Here is a 17,413-nt window from a genome sequence, read left to right as displayed (position 1 = left end):
ATTTTGGCGCCGTTGCCGGGGAACCAAAGCACGGTTGCTAGGATTGATTTTTGTCAGTTAGACATAATTTTTAGAGTAATTTTAGTGTTTTTAATTTTTAATTTTTCTTTGCTTATTTAACTAATCTCTTTTTCTTTTGTTTTGTAGGTAACTGCAAGAGTAGCGATTCGATAATTAGTTTAGGTTGTTATCTTTTCTTTCTTAGATATAATTGTATTTAGGACTTTTCAATTGTAATATTTGCATTAGATTGGGTTGTTTAGGTTAATTTTTAAAAATCCCCATCCCTCAGATCCCACATGTGTAACTTTTGTTCGAAAGATCATGTGGATTGCGCTTTAGGTACGTCCTAAACTCTCCCTTTTGCTATAGTTATTTTCTTTTAATTTTCCTTATTTAGCTTATTCTTTTTTTTATTCTTCTGTGTGTATGCATGGTCGTCGGTCCCTAAACCCTGAGTTGACTCCGCTTGACTTAGAGTTAGAAGAGACTTTGGCCAACCTTAGAATGCAAAGAACTATGGCAAACTATGAGCCTCCAATGAGGCCCTTGAGTGAGCATTTCATTCCTACGATATACACTCCAATTTCTTGTATTAAGTTGCCTAACATAGAGGCGGCTCAATATGAGATCAAATCTAGTGTAATTCAAATGCTACCATCTTTTTATGGACTTGCCAATGAAGAGCCTTATAAGCACTTAGATGAGTTTTTAGAGGTGTCCTCCACGGTTAAAATTCAAAACCTCTCAGTTTATGCTTTAAGGTTACTTCTTTTTCCATTCTCCCTTAAAGATAAAGCTAAACATTGGCTTCATTTTTTGGACAATGTTAAAATTTCCACTTGGGTAGAAACGCAACAGGAGTTCCTTAAAAAGTTCTTCCCCATTGGCCGTACCAATAGCATTAGGAGAGCGATAACGAGTTTCTCCCAACAAGAAGGAGAACAATTTCATGAGGCTTGGGAAAGACTAAAAGAATTACTTAGAAAGTGCCCCCACCATGCTATTCCTAAATGGCAATTGGTTCAATGTTTTTATGATGGCCTTAGAGATCGACAAAGGCAAATGGTTGATTCTTCTTATGGTGGGACTTTCATGCACAAGAATGAGAATGAAGCATGGGAACTTTTTGAGACCCTTAGTGAAAACTCCCAACACCATGCTTCAGCAGCTAGGTTTGAGATTCCATCCATTGGGCAACCAAAGAGGAGCGGTCTCTATGAGATAAATCCTACCATTGAGATGAGCACTAAGGTTGACTTGCTATCAAAGAAATTGGACCATCTCTTGTCATTAGTACAACAAACCCCATCTCCACTTCCTACAAGTTTCTCTCCACCTAATCAGATTGCAGCATATGCTTTATGTTCTAGCCTATCCCATCATGTCACTGATTGCTATTTGGCTACACAATACCCTAAGTTTGTTAAGGAGCATACACATTTGGCCCAAGGAGTTTCTAAATTTGGCAATGATCCATATTCCAATACCTATAACCCAGGATGGCAAAACCACCCCAATTTTTCATGGCGAAACTCAATGCCCAATCCCTCTAATCAAATACCTTATAGGCCACCTCCATTTATTATGCACCAAAATGCCTATAGGAATGAACAACCATCATCTTCACAACCCTCACATAATTCATCATTTGAGGATAAGGTACTAAAAGCACTTAGTGGATTAGAGCAAAACACTCAATTGTTGCATTCCCATTCTCAATCCATTAACAAATTGGAAACTCAACTTGGTCAACTAGCTGATGCCATCAGTAGGAGGGAGGTTGGTCAATTACCTACTCAACCAATAGGTAACCCTAATCATCAAATTGGGTCTAGGAAAGAACAAGTCCAAGCAGTCTCGGTTGTGACACACAGTGGGAAGGAATATTATACACCTTTGCCTACTCCTAAGCCATTGCCCATTGATCTTGAGAGTCGAGAAGAGGTTGATTTGACCCATGAGACTGGCAATGATGCACACAAGCCTAGTAAAGAAACACCACCTGTGAGTATTTCCCATCAATTTCCTTGTAAGGGGTTGCACATTCCGATTGTAGAGGGTACTATTCCTGAATCTTACACTCCCAAAGCCCCCTTCCCTGAAGCTCTTGAGTCCTCAATTCCAGATTCTATAAAGAATGTATCTTTAAGCCCAAATAGGGGTGAAGAGTGTTTTGCAATTAACTTTATTGATGAGGTAGTGGTTGATTATATTCCAAACATGCTTATTGATGATCCCCTACAACATTACTTGCCATTTGGGGAATCTAACCTAAATATTGAGGAAGTCAACACATTGTTGGACTCTTCCACTTCTTTGGAGCAGTCACCATTCACATTTAGATTTGAGCCTCCACCTCCATTGGCTGCTTCTTACTGAGTCTGGCTAAAGACTCTAAACTTAGCGCTTTATGGGAGGCAACCCATATGTTTAGATATTATTTCTTGTTCTTTTTCCTTTATTTTCTTTGTTTGTTGTTAGGTTTTACTGTTGCGTGCTCTATCATGAGTTCAAACATCGGGTACACTCTTTCCTCTATTTGCTTCTATTATTTATCTTGCATGCACTGAGGTCATTGCATAATTTAAGTGTGGGGGGGGGGTGTCAACTTGAGTAAGACTTGTTGATAGTTGGTAGAGCATTGTCACAAAGATAAAAAGTGCCCAATTTTTTTCTGGCTTTGGTAAGATAAATGTTTTAATTCCTTGCTTAGATACAAAATGAGAGTTTAAGTGTTTTAGAAATCCCATCTGATGTAATGAACACCCTCTTGAGAGAATAGTAATGGGTTTTACATTTTGAGACCGAGATTGAATCGGAAAATAGGAATTCCAGGTAGTCCAAAAGGTTTGACAATCTAGTTATCTTGTATTGCCTTGTGCTTATGGTGACAAGTTGAGACCGATTTTAGACTATTTAAATGTGAAGTAAATTGAAGTATAATGTGAAAAAAAAAAATGCTGAAGTTTAAAGGTTAGACCTCCTTCTTAGTAACCGGGTCTCGGTGTCACCAACATTGTGCCTCGCGTCAAATAGTTGGGGTGTCTTTGGTCCAGTCTTGGCCTGTAGCCTAGTTGGCTTGAGTAAGTAAGTTCGAGGGGTATTCTACACCTAGTCCCTTAAGGCCATCTGGCTTGAGAGCGGCTGACCCAACACTCGTTACATAGGCCATCTAGAAAGCTTAAGAGGCAAGACATTGCATGGACTAGAACTATGACCATTAAAGAAAGAAGTGAATTAATGTGCTTATAAAGGTGAAATGTCTAAGAAGGTCAATATTGCTTAGATCTTGAGTTCTTGGTATTATTTGGTACATAGTTTAGTCTTATCTGAGGGTGAACTGGTAGACTGAAGATAAGAAGAGACTTCTCGATTGAATTGTTTGCCTAGAGCTAGATTCAAGAGAGGGTGTAAGAGCTTAAGTGTGGGGGGTGCCTATATTCCCTTTAATCTTTAGTGGAGTGTCTTTGTCTTGGAATCTATCTTTCTACTCTTACTACTGCAGAATAATTAGAAGAGCACTTAAGAATTTTGTGTGTATATTCTCTGCAAACACTCACGAGACACAACTCGTCCACTAGGGTAACTTAGGGGTTTCAAGGCTTGTTGCACATGCTAAGTACAACTGTGATTCCTACGAAAGTGAGTTAGGTTTTTCTTTCTTTATTTTCTGTATTACTTTTATTGTTTTGTTTTGCTTGAGGACTAGCAAACACTCAAGTGTGGGGGTATTTGATAAGCATGCATTTACCATTATTTATTTGATTTAATTCCCCATACTTATTTAATTAAAGAGACCTAATTGAGTATTTTTGTGTATTTTTCAGGAATAAGGTGATTTTGGTTATTAGAGATAATATGGAGTAAAGTTGGCAAATATTTTAGATATTGATGGATTTTAAATCATGGCATTCAATCTTGCTGCTCAAGAAATCATGAAAAGTGAGATCTTAGCCAAATTGGAAATAGGTGGAGGTCTAAGGAACCAAATTGGTAATAAATCTGAAAATCGGGTAAACAGACCTACCTTCAGTATTTTGGGCATATCTCTCTCGTATGAGCTTGGATTTCGATGATTCAAGATGCTATGGAACGATATTGAAAATATCTACAACTTTTCAGTCTTAAGTTTTTCAAAATTCGGAAAGAATAAAGGTCGAATATATGGGTAAAGAGAGGGGATTCATTGTGTGCGGGAGACATAAAAGAGAAGACAACCACAGAAAGGAAGATGGTGAATGCGGCTCTGATCTCTCTCATTGCTGAAGAAGAAGACCACATCTCTTTCTCTCTCTCTCCCCCTATGTTTCATCTTTATTTTTCTTATGACTTTATGATAATGAGTAGCTAGTTCCTTTTCTTTGGGATGTAGATGAACCATGCTTATTTCATTAATTTGATTGTTCTATATCTTCTAGTTGATTGTGTTTGAGTTTGGCCAAAGATATTCTATAGCTCAGCAAACCAAGCGTGCCAAGCTTCTGCGAAGGACGATAGTCTTGCGAAGATAGGGCATATCTAGGAAGACCATCCCTAATTTGCTTTGAAGTGTAGAGTTATATCGATTAGGGAAAAACATTGGGGGTTCGAAATCCCAAAGATATTCACATATTCATAGTTTAAGTTTTTGCATTAATTAATAGATTTAGTTTAAATTTAGTTTGTTGAATTCAATCTCAGTAACTTAGCCTTTTAGTTCTCCATAGTTCGACCCCGTACTTTCTGCTTGCTAGATTAGTATAGGATTTTATTTTTGATTGGTTAGCGACACGATCAACTTTCTTAACACAACTTTTCTTAGAGTTATATTCGGAGTCTAACTCTGATATCTAAAGATATATAAGCACCTTAGGCAGGCTTTATGTAGTAAGTATTCATATTCTATGTGATCAATTACTTAAATTCTCTATTGAGTAGTTGAGATCAGATCATTGGTGTTGACTTGCTCGTTGGAGACGTACCTCGACCCCCCAAGGTCGAGCACGTGTTTTGCAGGTACGTGACAGGGAAGGACAAGCAGAAATTGTATCAACAATTAGCGCCGTCTGTGGGAATCTTGATAAAAAAGCCATTGTGCAATTCAGATCAGGAATGCTATAGCAACCCTCCGAATAATGATTAATATGAGGTGATCGGGCAAATCCCTTTGTGAGGTAATATTGTCTTCAGATTCCCTTTAGGGTAATTTAACCATAAGGTATGTCGTACATCTCATTTCTCATAAATTAAAATAATAATAATTTTTTTATGGAATTTGAGGAGTTATTCCCAAATCGAGGTTGGGAAACCAATTAAACGATTTTTTTGGGAACTCGCTCTGTTTGGAGATACAATCACTGGCATCGGTTGTGTAAAATAATAATACCGAGAAAAGAAGAATCAAGAGATAAAAAAGCTACAGTCACCCTGATCGGAACGCCCAATTAGTGTGCTTATCCAATAGACACATGTGATAGACTCCTGTTCAGATAAGTTTATGTTACTCAAAACAGTCTGAATTTTTGAATTTTTGAATTTTTTTGAATTTTATATTTAAAAAGTAGTCTTTCTTTTGGGGTTGGGTCTTTGACTCGGCTAAGAAGTAATCACATGAAGCTTTCTACTAGGAACGTTCCCTTCTTGAAAATTGTGACTAGTGGTATGCAGTGGTGGGTTACCCAAAAAAAGAAAAAGGAAAAAAAAAAAGGTATGCAGTGGTGCAATATTGAAGCTCATCTTGCCAGATGGAGATCGAGATATCAATCAATATGATTAAAAAAGATGGATCGAGAACACGGTTCTGAGAATAACTGCCCTAAAAAAGGCAAATCTTCAGAGGTCTCCTCATCTAAAACAAGCCACCGTCACTTCCTTCATCTCCCTCAGCTCTTGTTTCTTCTCTTTTAGTCTGGTCGATCCTCCAAGACTAGATCTTGATCTTGGTCGCTAGTGTGCAAGAGTGTAGAAAAACGATTCAACAATGCCATCTGAGAGTAACGATGGTGCTGGATCTGGATCCACCACCACAACCACTGTTGCAAACGAAGGCGATTCTCATTCTCCGGTTCCACTAAAGGCAGCAAAGCCTCGCAAATCACACTGATAACTAGAATAACGGGACAAGATGGATCTTACCTTACGGAGTTCTTGCTACAAAAATATTATGAGGTTCAAGGATTGATCCGAAGATCATCCAACTTCAACACGCAGCGAATCAATCACATCTATATCTGTTATGGATAGCCCAACGGCCCAAGAAGATATTGCTCGCCAGCTGGGACAGGAGACTTCTCGGTCGAACAAAAGGTGACGTTGGAAGCTCACTGATAAGTCCAGACACCTCTTGGCTTTTCAGAGGGACCAACGGCTCTTAAGGGATCCTTGATATCTTCTCGTTTATGATGCCTCATAGCATGAATTTCAGCAATTAATGTCTCAAAGCCTGTGCAATGACAAGGGACAGCTTAGGAGCCCAACATTCGCCCTAAGACTGCTATAAAGACTGCGATACCTCATTTTGTCTCCTCAACCATGAACCATGGTCGTAATCGAGCTGGTGCTTGAGTTGACTCCCCGATTATAAAAGTGTTAGCTGCAGCCCTGGACCTGCAAATCGTCAGAAGGTGACGTCTCCAAACTTCAAAAGCCATCTCCACCGTTGAACCATATGATGAAGAGTCAGTCGACTATCTTGGGTAACAAGGTTACAGGTTCGTGATAAATAGAGGTGAGGTCCTCAGGTATAATGGAGGCAGTTCTCCAGCCATTACTCTCTTCCTTAACTCCTTGAGAAGCATTCCTTTCTTTACTCCTAGCATTCATTCAACTAGTGTTGATTCTCCGCTTCTTCATTAAGACTGACTTAATCATTGGAGGTGGCTTCCCGTCCTCAGAGGCGGCCCACTCTCACCTTTGTTTTGTCATCAGGAAGCTAAGGAGGACCAGAATCGTTGAAGGACCGGGATCGATCTAGAAAATTGACCTTCCCTACAACATTTGGCGCCGTCTGTGGGAAACGTTGACAAAAAGCTTAGTCGCTTTCCATACGAGGTTACGAGAATGGCTGAAGACGAGTCACCAGAGCAAGTGTCTCATTTACAGGACCCTCTGCGTCCTAAAAAGAAGGGTGCTAATCGAAAGACGGGTATGGGAACTTCGAAGGAAGGACAACACACGGTGGGATGTGACCAGCTAGAGACCTCTCCAGTCGATCCTCCTGCTGATCTTCCCCCACCAGGGTTTGCTCCCCCTCCGGTTTCCAACCCAGAAACGCAACCCAACATGCAGCAAATGATGTTCGAGATGCTTAGTTCTCTGCACTCTATGGCTGCTCAGAGAGGACATTTCATGTCCTCTCCGGTTCTCCCAACCTGCCTTCACGGAATCGGTAACCCACTTAGGCTGATGCCGTTGATAGAGCCCTGAGAGACGATGGCAACACATGCTGTCAAAAACCAGTCAAGCAGAAAGAGAAGATGTGAAACCCAGCCCTAACCTTGACCTGGAAACCCTGTTGTTTGTAGGTCCAACAACCCGAAGTAAAGCAAGAAGTCAGCTATGGGCCATCCCAGTGGAAGACTTGGTGACTGGCTTTGAATCCATGAATGTTGATGACAGTGTTCCATTTATGGAAACTGAATCCTGATGAATAACTGATTTGTTGATGGACTTGGAGTGCTCTCTATCATGGTTCAAAGGCATTTCTACCTACTAGGTAAGTCACTTGGTGTGTGTGCAAAACCCCTTGATGTTTGGATTTGATCTGAGCCTTCATTTCCCTGTTTTGGTCTTGCTGTTTTGATTGGTCGACTCATTGGTCGATTGGACCAGTCGACCAATCCAATCGACCAATGGGTTCTGTTTTTGCTAATTAGGTCTTGCTTGCTCTATTTATGTTCAATCTCGAGTCTACTTCGTATTTGGTGCCTCCAAACTCTTTGGAACGTACCAGAGACCTCTGCAAGACATCTCCCTTGCGTCCTTGGTGTTTATCTTGATGGATCTTCGTCAAAACTTGTGTTTTTACACAAAAAGGTATGTCTACACTCTCTTCTTCTTCATCATCTTTGTTTTTCTTTCCTTTATGGGTTGAGACTGTTGGAATTTATTAGTATGATTAATAAATTAAATGCCCAAGGGCAATATTGGAAACTCACTATTAGGGCGGTTACAAAATAGGGTTATATATTTTGGTAACCACCGCATTAGTGAGTAAGTGTGTGATTCATTCGTACGAGATTTATCTCTGAGAAACGGCGGCTCCATCTCTCTCTCCCTCTCTCTTAGAATTGCAGGCTTGGAAATTTTTTTCTTTCCTCGTTTTTTATCTTCATTCCATTAATCCACGGCATTTGGGTTGTGGATATCATTCCCTTTCCTAGTGATTGTGGAATCACCCCGGTAGAGCTTTGGTGGTGGAAAGAGAACGTGGACCCAGATCTAGACTTCCGCTGCGAATACTTCATAAAAGGGAAAGCGAATCCAGGTAAGGAATCTTTTCCCCGTCAATTAAACAATATTGATATATGGAGTATTACCTACATTGGCATCAGAGCCATTGGTTCCCATGGTTCTTTGTTCCTTCCCATTGTTTATTTTAATTGTATGGATCCAATCGGAGGATCAAGGGTTTAATACGAAACCCATGGGAGAATTGATAGGGTTTATGGAAACCCTTATTTTGGTTCGGATCCGAGTGGGAGATCCTTGTGAATTTCCCTAATGAAGATTTGCATGAATTGATAATCCATGATGATAATTTTTTGTTTAAAATATTTTATTGGATTTTTTTCATGTGTTTTTGGATGATTTTTTGAGTGAAAAAACGTGTTTTACCGTTTTTTGGAAAAATTTCGTTCATGAAAAATCCAGAAAAAAACGCCATTTTCTGGTCACAGAATGCCAGACGGTAATCTGTCTGGGCAGACGGTCATCTGTCTGGGCATAAAAGGCAGACGGAATTCCGTCTGGGAGATGAGATTTTTTGGATATTGGTCTGTCCAGTTTAGAATGTGTTTCTAACTTACTGGACACCAATGGCCCGACAATCTGTGTGATGTTTGGGCATTGAGGGCCTATTGGGGCCTAGTGGGAGCTAATGAGGTAGAAGTGTTCTGTGTGAACCACCTCATAGCTTTAACATGATTGCATGTTTTATTTTAATAAAACTATTTTTTATTTTGGGTCTATCAATCATGTTTCTTGCACAGAATGAAACTAGTGTATAAGTCTATGTGGGTTTGCATGAGAATTTGATTGAATGTTTGTTAGCATCTCTTTTGGTTTAAATGCTTATCCCATAGGTTGACTATGCTAGTGTGATTTTCTGTTGCTTGAGTTGTGTTTTATGCTAGAATAGTTGAACTCATCCTAGTATGTAATGTCTCTAGAATAAATGGCTGCTACCAAGAGCATTGTTGCTAACTTCGCGAAAGGAGATAAACCGAATGAGAGGTATTATGACATTTGGCACCGAAAGGTGCAGTATCTCCTAGAAGAATAGAACATGCTGGAAACCGTAAACTAGACCATGTCCCCACCTGAGGAAGGTACCACTGCACAGTATAGCAGGAACCTTGAGCTTTACAATGCCTGGAAGAGGAAAGACCGGGTAGCCAGGATTACAATCCTGAGCTCCATGAGGGATGACCTGATGCTTCGTTATGAGAAGCATAGGACTGCAAAGTCTTTGTGGGAGGCTGTGAAGTTCCAGTATGGAGGGACTTCCACCACAAGAGGCCGCCAGCTCGGACTCACCTTTGACGGTTATAAGATGCGCCAGGGTCACACAATGAGGCAGCATATAACCATCATGTCTAACATGATTAGTGAGTTGAGCGCATGTGGGCACCAGAAGACTGATGAGGAGCAAGTCTCCGAGTCATCAGGTCATTGCCAAAGACTTAGGAGCATATGAAGATCTTTTTGACTCATGTTGATGAGGTCAAGACATTTGATCAAGCTGCCAAGCACCTTAAGCTAGAGGAGGATCGGATGTTGGCCAATGTCCCTCACACTGAAGTAGTTGTTGCTGAAGCAAGCACTAGTAAGGGTGCAGGCTTTAAGCGCAAGAAGGAGAGAGCTCAACCTCAGTGGTCTAGGCAAAGTAACAGAGGTGGGAACAGAAACAAGAGTGGTTTATGAGACATGGTTTTAGAGTTGTATTTGAAAACAATTCTTTGGTTTTGTATCTGGGTGATACAGTTTATGGTTATGATTTTCTTCTGAATGGTTTCATTGTATTGGATACAATTGATTATTCATTTAATTCTAGTAGTGCTTTTGTTTGCCAAGATCCTGTGTGTATTGTTTCTAATTTGTGGCATGCTAGACTAAGACATATTGGCTTAGATAGGATGAACAAGTTGGCAAGAAAAGGTCTCTTAGGCCAAGGTTCACTATCTGATTCGCCAACCTGTAAGTCATGTCTAGTAGAAAAAGCAACTAGAAAACCATTTAAAAAGGCTTTGAGAGCCTCTCTTCCTTTAGAACTTATCCATTCAGATGTGTGTGGACCCATGAATGTGCATACTAGAAAAGGACAGGCTTATTTCATCACATTCATAGATGACTATACACGGTATGGTCACATTTATCTAATTTCTCATAAGTCAAAAGCTCTGGAATGTTTTAAGAAATTCATGAGCTTAGTTGAGAATCAGTTAGATAAAAAAGATTAAAACTCTTAGAACGGATAGAGGTAGAGAGTATCTCTCCAATATGTTCAAAGGGTTATGTGATGAAAAGGGGATATCTAGACAACTTATTATTCTAGGAACTCCACAACAAAATGGGGTTCTTTGAGATGAGGAATAGAACCTTGCTAGACATGGTGAGATCCATGATGGCGGGCGCAGTGCAAATCTACCCATCTCTTATTGGGGAGATGCTTTGCTCGATGCGGCCTATATCCTCAACAGAGTTCCAACCAAATCGGTTCCTTCCACACCATATGAGTTGTGGACCGGAAGGAAGCCAGATTTGAGTTACTTGCGCGCATGGGGATGTGCAGCATATGTTCACTCTACTTCTCACCAATATGGAAAGCTTGGACCCAGAGGAAGAAAGTGTATCTTTGTGAGATATTCTGAACCCTCAAAGGGCCATTTCTTCATTGGACTAGATGAGAATGAGAGGAGAACGGAACTTGAGTCTAGGGATGCAACATTCTTGGAGAATGATTTTCCATCTCTTTCAGGAGTTAACAAAGAATCATCGGAATTCTTTGAGATACAAGATAGTGGTCTTGTCACTCCAGGGATTCAGATTCTGGATAATGAACACGGGGTTCATCCGGAAGATCCTAGTGGGAGTGGGAGTGCAGATGTAATAGCTACCTTAGACGGTGAGCAATCGACATGCACTTGCCCTGTGGTGGGCGCGGGCTAGTTCCTCGTCGACGTTTCGACATAGAGGATGAAGCCTACATGGTAACTCTTGAAGAGATCGACTGTGAGATGACTTTAGTCGATGAGCATGAACCAAAGAGCGTGCAGGAAGCTCTTGCGGGGTCAAGCTCAAAGGAATGGTTGAAAGCAATAAAGGAAGAGTTGGAGTCGATGAAAGTTAATCATGTCTGGGACTTGGTTGACTTGCCGCCGGGCCGAAAGGCAATTGGGAACAAGTGGGTTCTCAAGATCAAGAGAAAGGCGGATGGATCTATTTAGAGATTCAAGGCTCGTTTAGTGGCTAAGGGCTACACCCAATGAGAGGGCGTTAATTATGAGGAAACTTTTTCCCTTGTGGTTAGGTTTGCCTCAGTTTGCTTCATACTAGCTATTGTTGCCCCAGTTGGACTTGGAGCTTTATCAGATGGATGTAAAAACTGCTTTTCTCAATGGAGAACTTGAGGAAGAGATCTATATGGATCAACCTCAAGGCTTTGAAGCTAATGGACTTGAGCGCAAAGTGTGCAAGCTTAAGAAGTCCATATATGGCTTAAAGCAAGCATCTAGACAGTGGAATGTGCGCTTCCACCAAGCTATGATGGAAAATGGTTTTTCCATGCTTGAGGAAGACCACCTGTGTTTACACCAAGAGATCTAATAATAATTATGTCATTCGACACATGTACGTAGATGACATACTTATGGCTAGCAATAGCAAGGAGCTATTGGAAACCATCAAGAAATGGTTGTCCTCCGTATTTGATATGAAGGACATGGGTGAAGCAAGCTATGTGCTTGGTGTCAAGATTGTCAGAAATAGGCAAAAGAGATTCTTTGGGTTTATCTTAAGAGACCTATATTGACAATGTCTTGACGAGATACCAGATGCACAACTGCAAACCATATGATACTCCAGTGGAGAAGGGTTTGCATTTGAGCCTTGATATGGGTCCTAAGACTCCAGAGGAGAAAACCAAGATGGAAAGAGTTCCATTTTTCAGTGATGTGGGTAGCCTTATGTACGCTATGATGTGTACTAGGCCGGATATTTGTTATGCAGTGGGTTTGGTTAGTCGATACCAATCAAACCCAGGCATAGAGCACTGGAAAGAAGTCAAGAGGATATTGAGATATCTCAGAGAAACAAGTAACTACATGTTGTGTTACCAAGGATTGGATTTGCGCTTAGTTGGCTATAGTGATGCCAATTGGGCTGGAGACATCGATGAGCGCAAATCAACCTTTGGATATGCTTTCTTGCTGAATGGCTGGGCCATTTCGTGGTGTAGCAAGAAGCAGGCTTGTATATCCCTCTCGACCATGGAAGCGAGTATGTGGCATGCTCAGCTGCGGTTCAAGAGGCTGTTTGGTTAAGGAGATTCCTTCGACATACTGGGATTGTGATGACATCCAAAGAGGCTGCCCTTGTCTACTGTGATGGTACGGCAGCTCTTAGCTATGGCAAGGACCCCAAGTATCATGGGAAGACCAAACATATACAGTTGAGATATCACTTTGTTAGAGACATTACATCAAGGAAGAAAGTTGTACTTAAGCACATATCTACTAGTCAGATGGTAGCTGACCCTTTTACCAAACCTATAGCCAAGGATGTTTTTATTTCTCAAGTAAAATCCTTGGGCTTGTGTAGATTGTGACTTAATTTTGTACTGAGACTTTCTTATTATTGAGTAATACGAGTTCATTCTAGCATTTATTTTTCACTTTCTGTGTGATTGTGATTGTGTTACTTCTAGCATAAAACAAGATATGTCAATAGGCAAGAGAATGGCTCACTCACACGAGCATTCGCCTCTGGCGCCTTGGAGGCGAGCAGAGATGAAACGGATTGTGAATGACTTTGTGTAGGTCAATTCGTAATCATGATGTCACCTTGATTTAAAATCAAGATGAGTTTCTCTATTGTGAAGAGAATCGACATGAATGTTCCCACTATTCATGTTGCCTATAGGAGCCAGGTGTGAGTACTTTATGTGGCGCTAGGGTGGCGACAATAAAGAAACTTGGGTTAGGCGCAAGGGGTTGTGACTGGACTAAGACCTGTATGGTGTTGAGATGGACATGCGTTCTATTGTATATAGAATGCTCCACCATAGCACGTATATCATACTATGTATGCTTAGCGATCATTGGAAATGAGAGGATGGATCCCTGCTCCTCTCATTGTGTGAGTCCTAGACCTTATGGTCCAATAGTGTTCTTAGTGACTTTCGACGACATCATGAAACGAAGGGTTGATGTGGCTACTTTGGGGTGTTACCTATGGTCATGATTGATTCGACCTAAAGGGGCACTACCGGGAAAGGAGTCAATCCTAAGTGTAGTGATGGTCTGGGACGAAAGGAAAGGTTTGATTCAACTGCACCCTAAAAAGTGTTTCTTTGGCGCCAACTGTATATGTTACAGTAGTGAACATTTTAAGGACAAGAAGGTGATCTCTCAGAGGGATCGAGATACCTTTAGTCTGGTGAGTTTGAATAAACCTAGGACACTGTGTTATACTAATGCTTATTTGATTTGTTTCTATGAGTGATGTGCCATTCTGGCCTTCTGGGAAGGTCTCTAGTTTGGGGCTCACGCGTGCAAGTATATCACCGGTCGCACAACCCATTTTGCCAGTATGACTTGTGGATGTTAGTGTCTGGGACACAGGTGGTCTATGTATCCGGGATACATAGTGAAGAGATCAATATATATGTATATCCGGGATATACATGTGTGTCTCGGGACACAAGAGGTCTATGTATCTCGGGATACATAACAGAGAGATTGAATATGTATATCTAGGATATACATGTGTGTCTGGGACACAAGAGGTCTATGTATCTGGGATACATAGCAGAGAGATTGAATGTGTATATCTGGGATATACAAGTGTGTCTGGGACACATTGAAAGATTAACACTTGCCCTTGTGCAAGTGGGAGCTGTTGGAATTTATTAATATGATTAATAAATTAAATGCCCAAAGGCAATATTGGAAACTCACTATTAGGGCGGTTACAAAATAGGGTTATATATTTTGGTAACCACCGCATTAGTGAGTAAGTGTGTGACTCATTCGCACGAGATTTATCTCTGAGAAACGGCGGATCCATCTCTCTCTCCCTCTCTCTTAGAATCGCAGGCTTGGAAATTTTTTCCTTTCCTCGTTTTTGATCTTCATTCCATTAATCCACGGCATTTGGGTTGTGGATATTATTCCCTTTCCTAGTGATTGTGGAATCACCCCGGTAGAGCTTTGGTGGTGGAAAGAGAACGTGGATCCAGATCTAGACTTCCGCTGCGAATACTTCATAAAAGGGAAAGCGAATCCATGTAAGGAATCTTTTCCCCGTCAATTAAACAATATTGATGTATGGAGTATTACCTACAGAGACAGTAGAGAAGATGATGCATTTGCTGTTGCAAACATCTCTTTACTTATCCCTCATGATTTCCTAAGGATTAATGGCTAAAGCAATGATCTTAATCATGATCATTGCAAGCTTTTGAAGGAATCGTGATCTAAATCATGATCTTGTCTTCGTTCATCTTTGATTTAAATTCTGATCTTCTTAGATCTATTTTATTGATCATATTAGTAGTCAATTGCTATGTTTTCTTTACAAGATCTATAACCTATCAATCTCTAGTTATTTCTCCTTTATCATACCATGCTTTCTTCAAGAATCATGACTGATACATCTATGGTAAGTTTTGTTTCCTTATTTAGATTCATGTTCTTCAGTCTTAGATCTATTTTCTTGAAGATCTATGCATGCCTTTCATGATTTCTTTATCAAAATCAATGATCCATCATCCTATTGTTCTTGTCCATGATTTGTACTTTGAATTCTTCAAGAACCATGATTGATTTAATTATGGTAACTTTTGTTTCCTAATTTGTAACTTGAAAACTTGATTCGAGTAGTGTTTTGAAGTCCTCTATATACTAGGATGCTGCCATTGTAGTTTACCCCTTGTTTAGTACCCTTTTGAACCACCAAATTCGGTTCTTTATTCTCAAAATTCTGATTTTTGAAGGCCACTGTCTCAGTTGGTCAACTCATTGGTCGACTGAGACAGTAGACCAATCCAATCGACCAATGAGTACAGCAACTCCATATTTGGTCTGTTTTGGATGTTTTGATATCTTTCCTTCTAGGTATCTTTCCTAATATGTTGTATACACTTGTTTAGGACCTTCTTCTCAAGTTTGTCAAGATCTTACTTGATTTCTTAAGATTCCTTTGCGAGTTATAAAAGGTAAGGATGGTTACTTCCTTAACTACATAAATTGCATATCTTAGTTTCTATATTTGAATCTTGTTAGTTTATTTCTTTAATTAGATTCTTACAATATTATACTACTGTTGTACTATCTTGATATCAGTAGCATTACTTGTTTATATTAAATTGACTCATGTATTATTTACTTACCAAATGTATACAAGTTGGATGTTATTATTGATTTCTTTCCATATATGAAGTTACCATATATGTGATGTTATGGATTGATGCTTGTGTATGCTTAAGTATGGTTTGGAAAGGAGAGGTGCCCTTTTGACACTTCTGTCCTTGGACTACTACAGGAATATCACGGGATGTTTCCGGAGATGCCCTTTGGACACCTTCCTAAACTGTTGGATGACATATTTAGGACTGTCTAGTAGTGTTTGGCTAAGATGTCCCATTATGTCAGACCCTAATCGGAGGGGTATTGAGACCGAACGACCCGTGGTAGCAATGGGGATTCATGGGCGCTCAAGATCGGTAACCAATCTGTGAGAGGACAGGAATCACATTGTGAATACTCGAAAGAGGCCATTTATCGGTAGAGTTCCATATGGATAGACTTGGGCTCACGGGCGCTCAAGATAGGAAACCAACCCGTGAGGGGATGTGAGAGCTTCCCGTTTACCATATGTGGATGACCTATAGGGTTGATGAGTCCATAGTCAGGGACTATGAGGACTCTAGTGCGAAGGATGCCGGAAAGGATCGCTAAGTGCGAGGAATGGACATATCTGGATCGACTTGATGTAACTGAGTAGGAGACTTGCATTTGGCTAGGCTTTTACCCTGACATGCGCCGGTACTTAGACCAATGGTGATGTGAGAGAGTGGTGACCTATACCCCCAGCCATGGAATGTCCCGAGGGATGCCGGACCCACTACCAAAAGGCGTTGTGTGATGAGACCTTCCTAAAGAAGTACGGTGCTATGACTTAAAGCATGTCTGCCAATAGAGACCAGCATACATAGAGTTGAATCATTTTGCATCATGTGTTTCATATCATATAGCATTTTACTTTGCTTTGAAATACTGCCATTTATGTTGTTATGGATTAACTGCCTTATTGAGTTTCTTTGAAACTCATTCCTTTTGTACAATGTTTTGTTAGACTACTCTGCAGGTACTGATGACTATGAAAGTCAATTCGAGGAAGCGCAAATTGAAGAGGCGTACTACATGCAAGGTGCTGGTGACCATGAAGATTAGGTTGAGGATTCCTCAAGTGGTTTTGCTTGTTACCAGGATTAGCCCTGATGTGGAATGGGAACGTCTGAGCATAGTTGATGAAGTCTACGTTTATGAAGATGTTCTCTATAAAGTAGAATAGACTTAAGTTTAGTATGCTTCAGTTTTCTTTCCTATTTTAGATACAATTGTAATCTTTCTTTTGATTTACGAACTACTTTTCCGCTGGTTGTAGAGTGGGATTCCACCTCACTTTACTTATTGATTTAGACACTCTGATTATCTTTCGTACTCTGATTATATATGGTTTATTTTTTCCTTATCTGGATCTTTGGTTTATCTTTTGCACATTGATTATTATTGTTCATGATTATGTTATTGTCTATGTGGGAGGTTGATTACTTGGTACTTGGTCTTCGGGGTTGTGGATCACACACTCGGGTATGCCAGGTAGGGTCCCGGCTAGGTGGATGTGACAGAAGAAAAAGACCAAAGTTACCAGAAAGGGAGGTAACGGCTCCGTATTCGACAGACTAGGGGCTCTCAATGATACATTCTCT

The 17,413-nt window shown here is 40.4% G+C and overlaps 1 non-coding gene across 1 annotated transcript; it reads right to left on the bottom strand.

The window, feature by feature from the left end:
* Positions 1-900: 900 nt before the first annotated feature.
* On the bottom strand, positions 901-1,007 carry LOC149003824 (small nucleolar RNA R71). The gene has a single exon (XR_016170526.1). It is a non-coding gene; the product is annotated as a small nucleolar RNA R71 (small nucleolar RNA).
* Positions 1,008-17,413: the final 16,406 nt, after the last annotated feature.

Source organism: Hakea prostrata, chromosome 10 (genome assembly GCF_041222555.1).
Source record: "Hakea prostrata isolate BN-2017 chromosome 10, UWA_Hpros_2, whole genome shotgun sequence".
Lineage (NCBI taxonomy): Eukaryota > Viridiplantae > Streptophyta > Magnoliopsida > Proteales > Proteaceae > Hakea > Hakea prostrata.
This window is presented reverse-complemented; position numbering and strand designations above follow the sequence as displayed.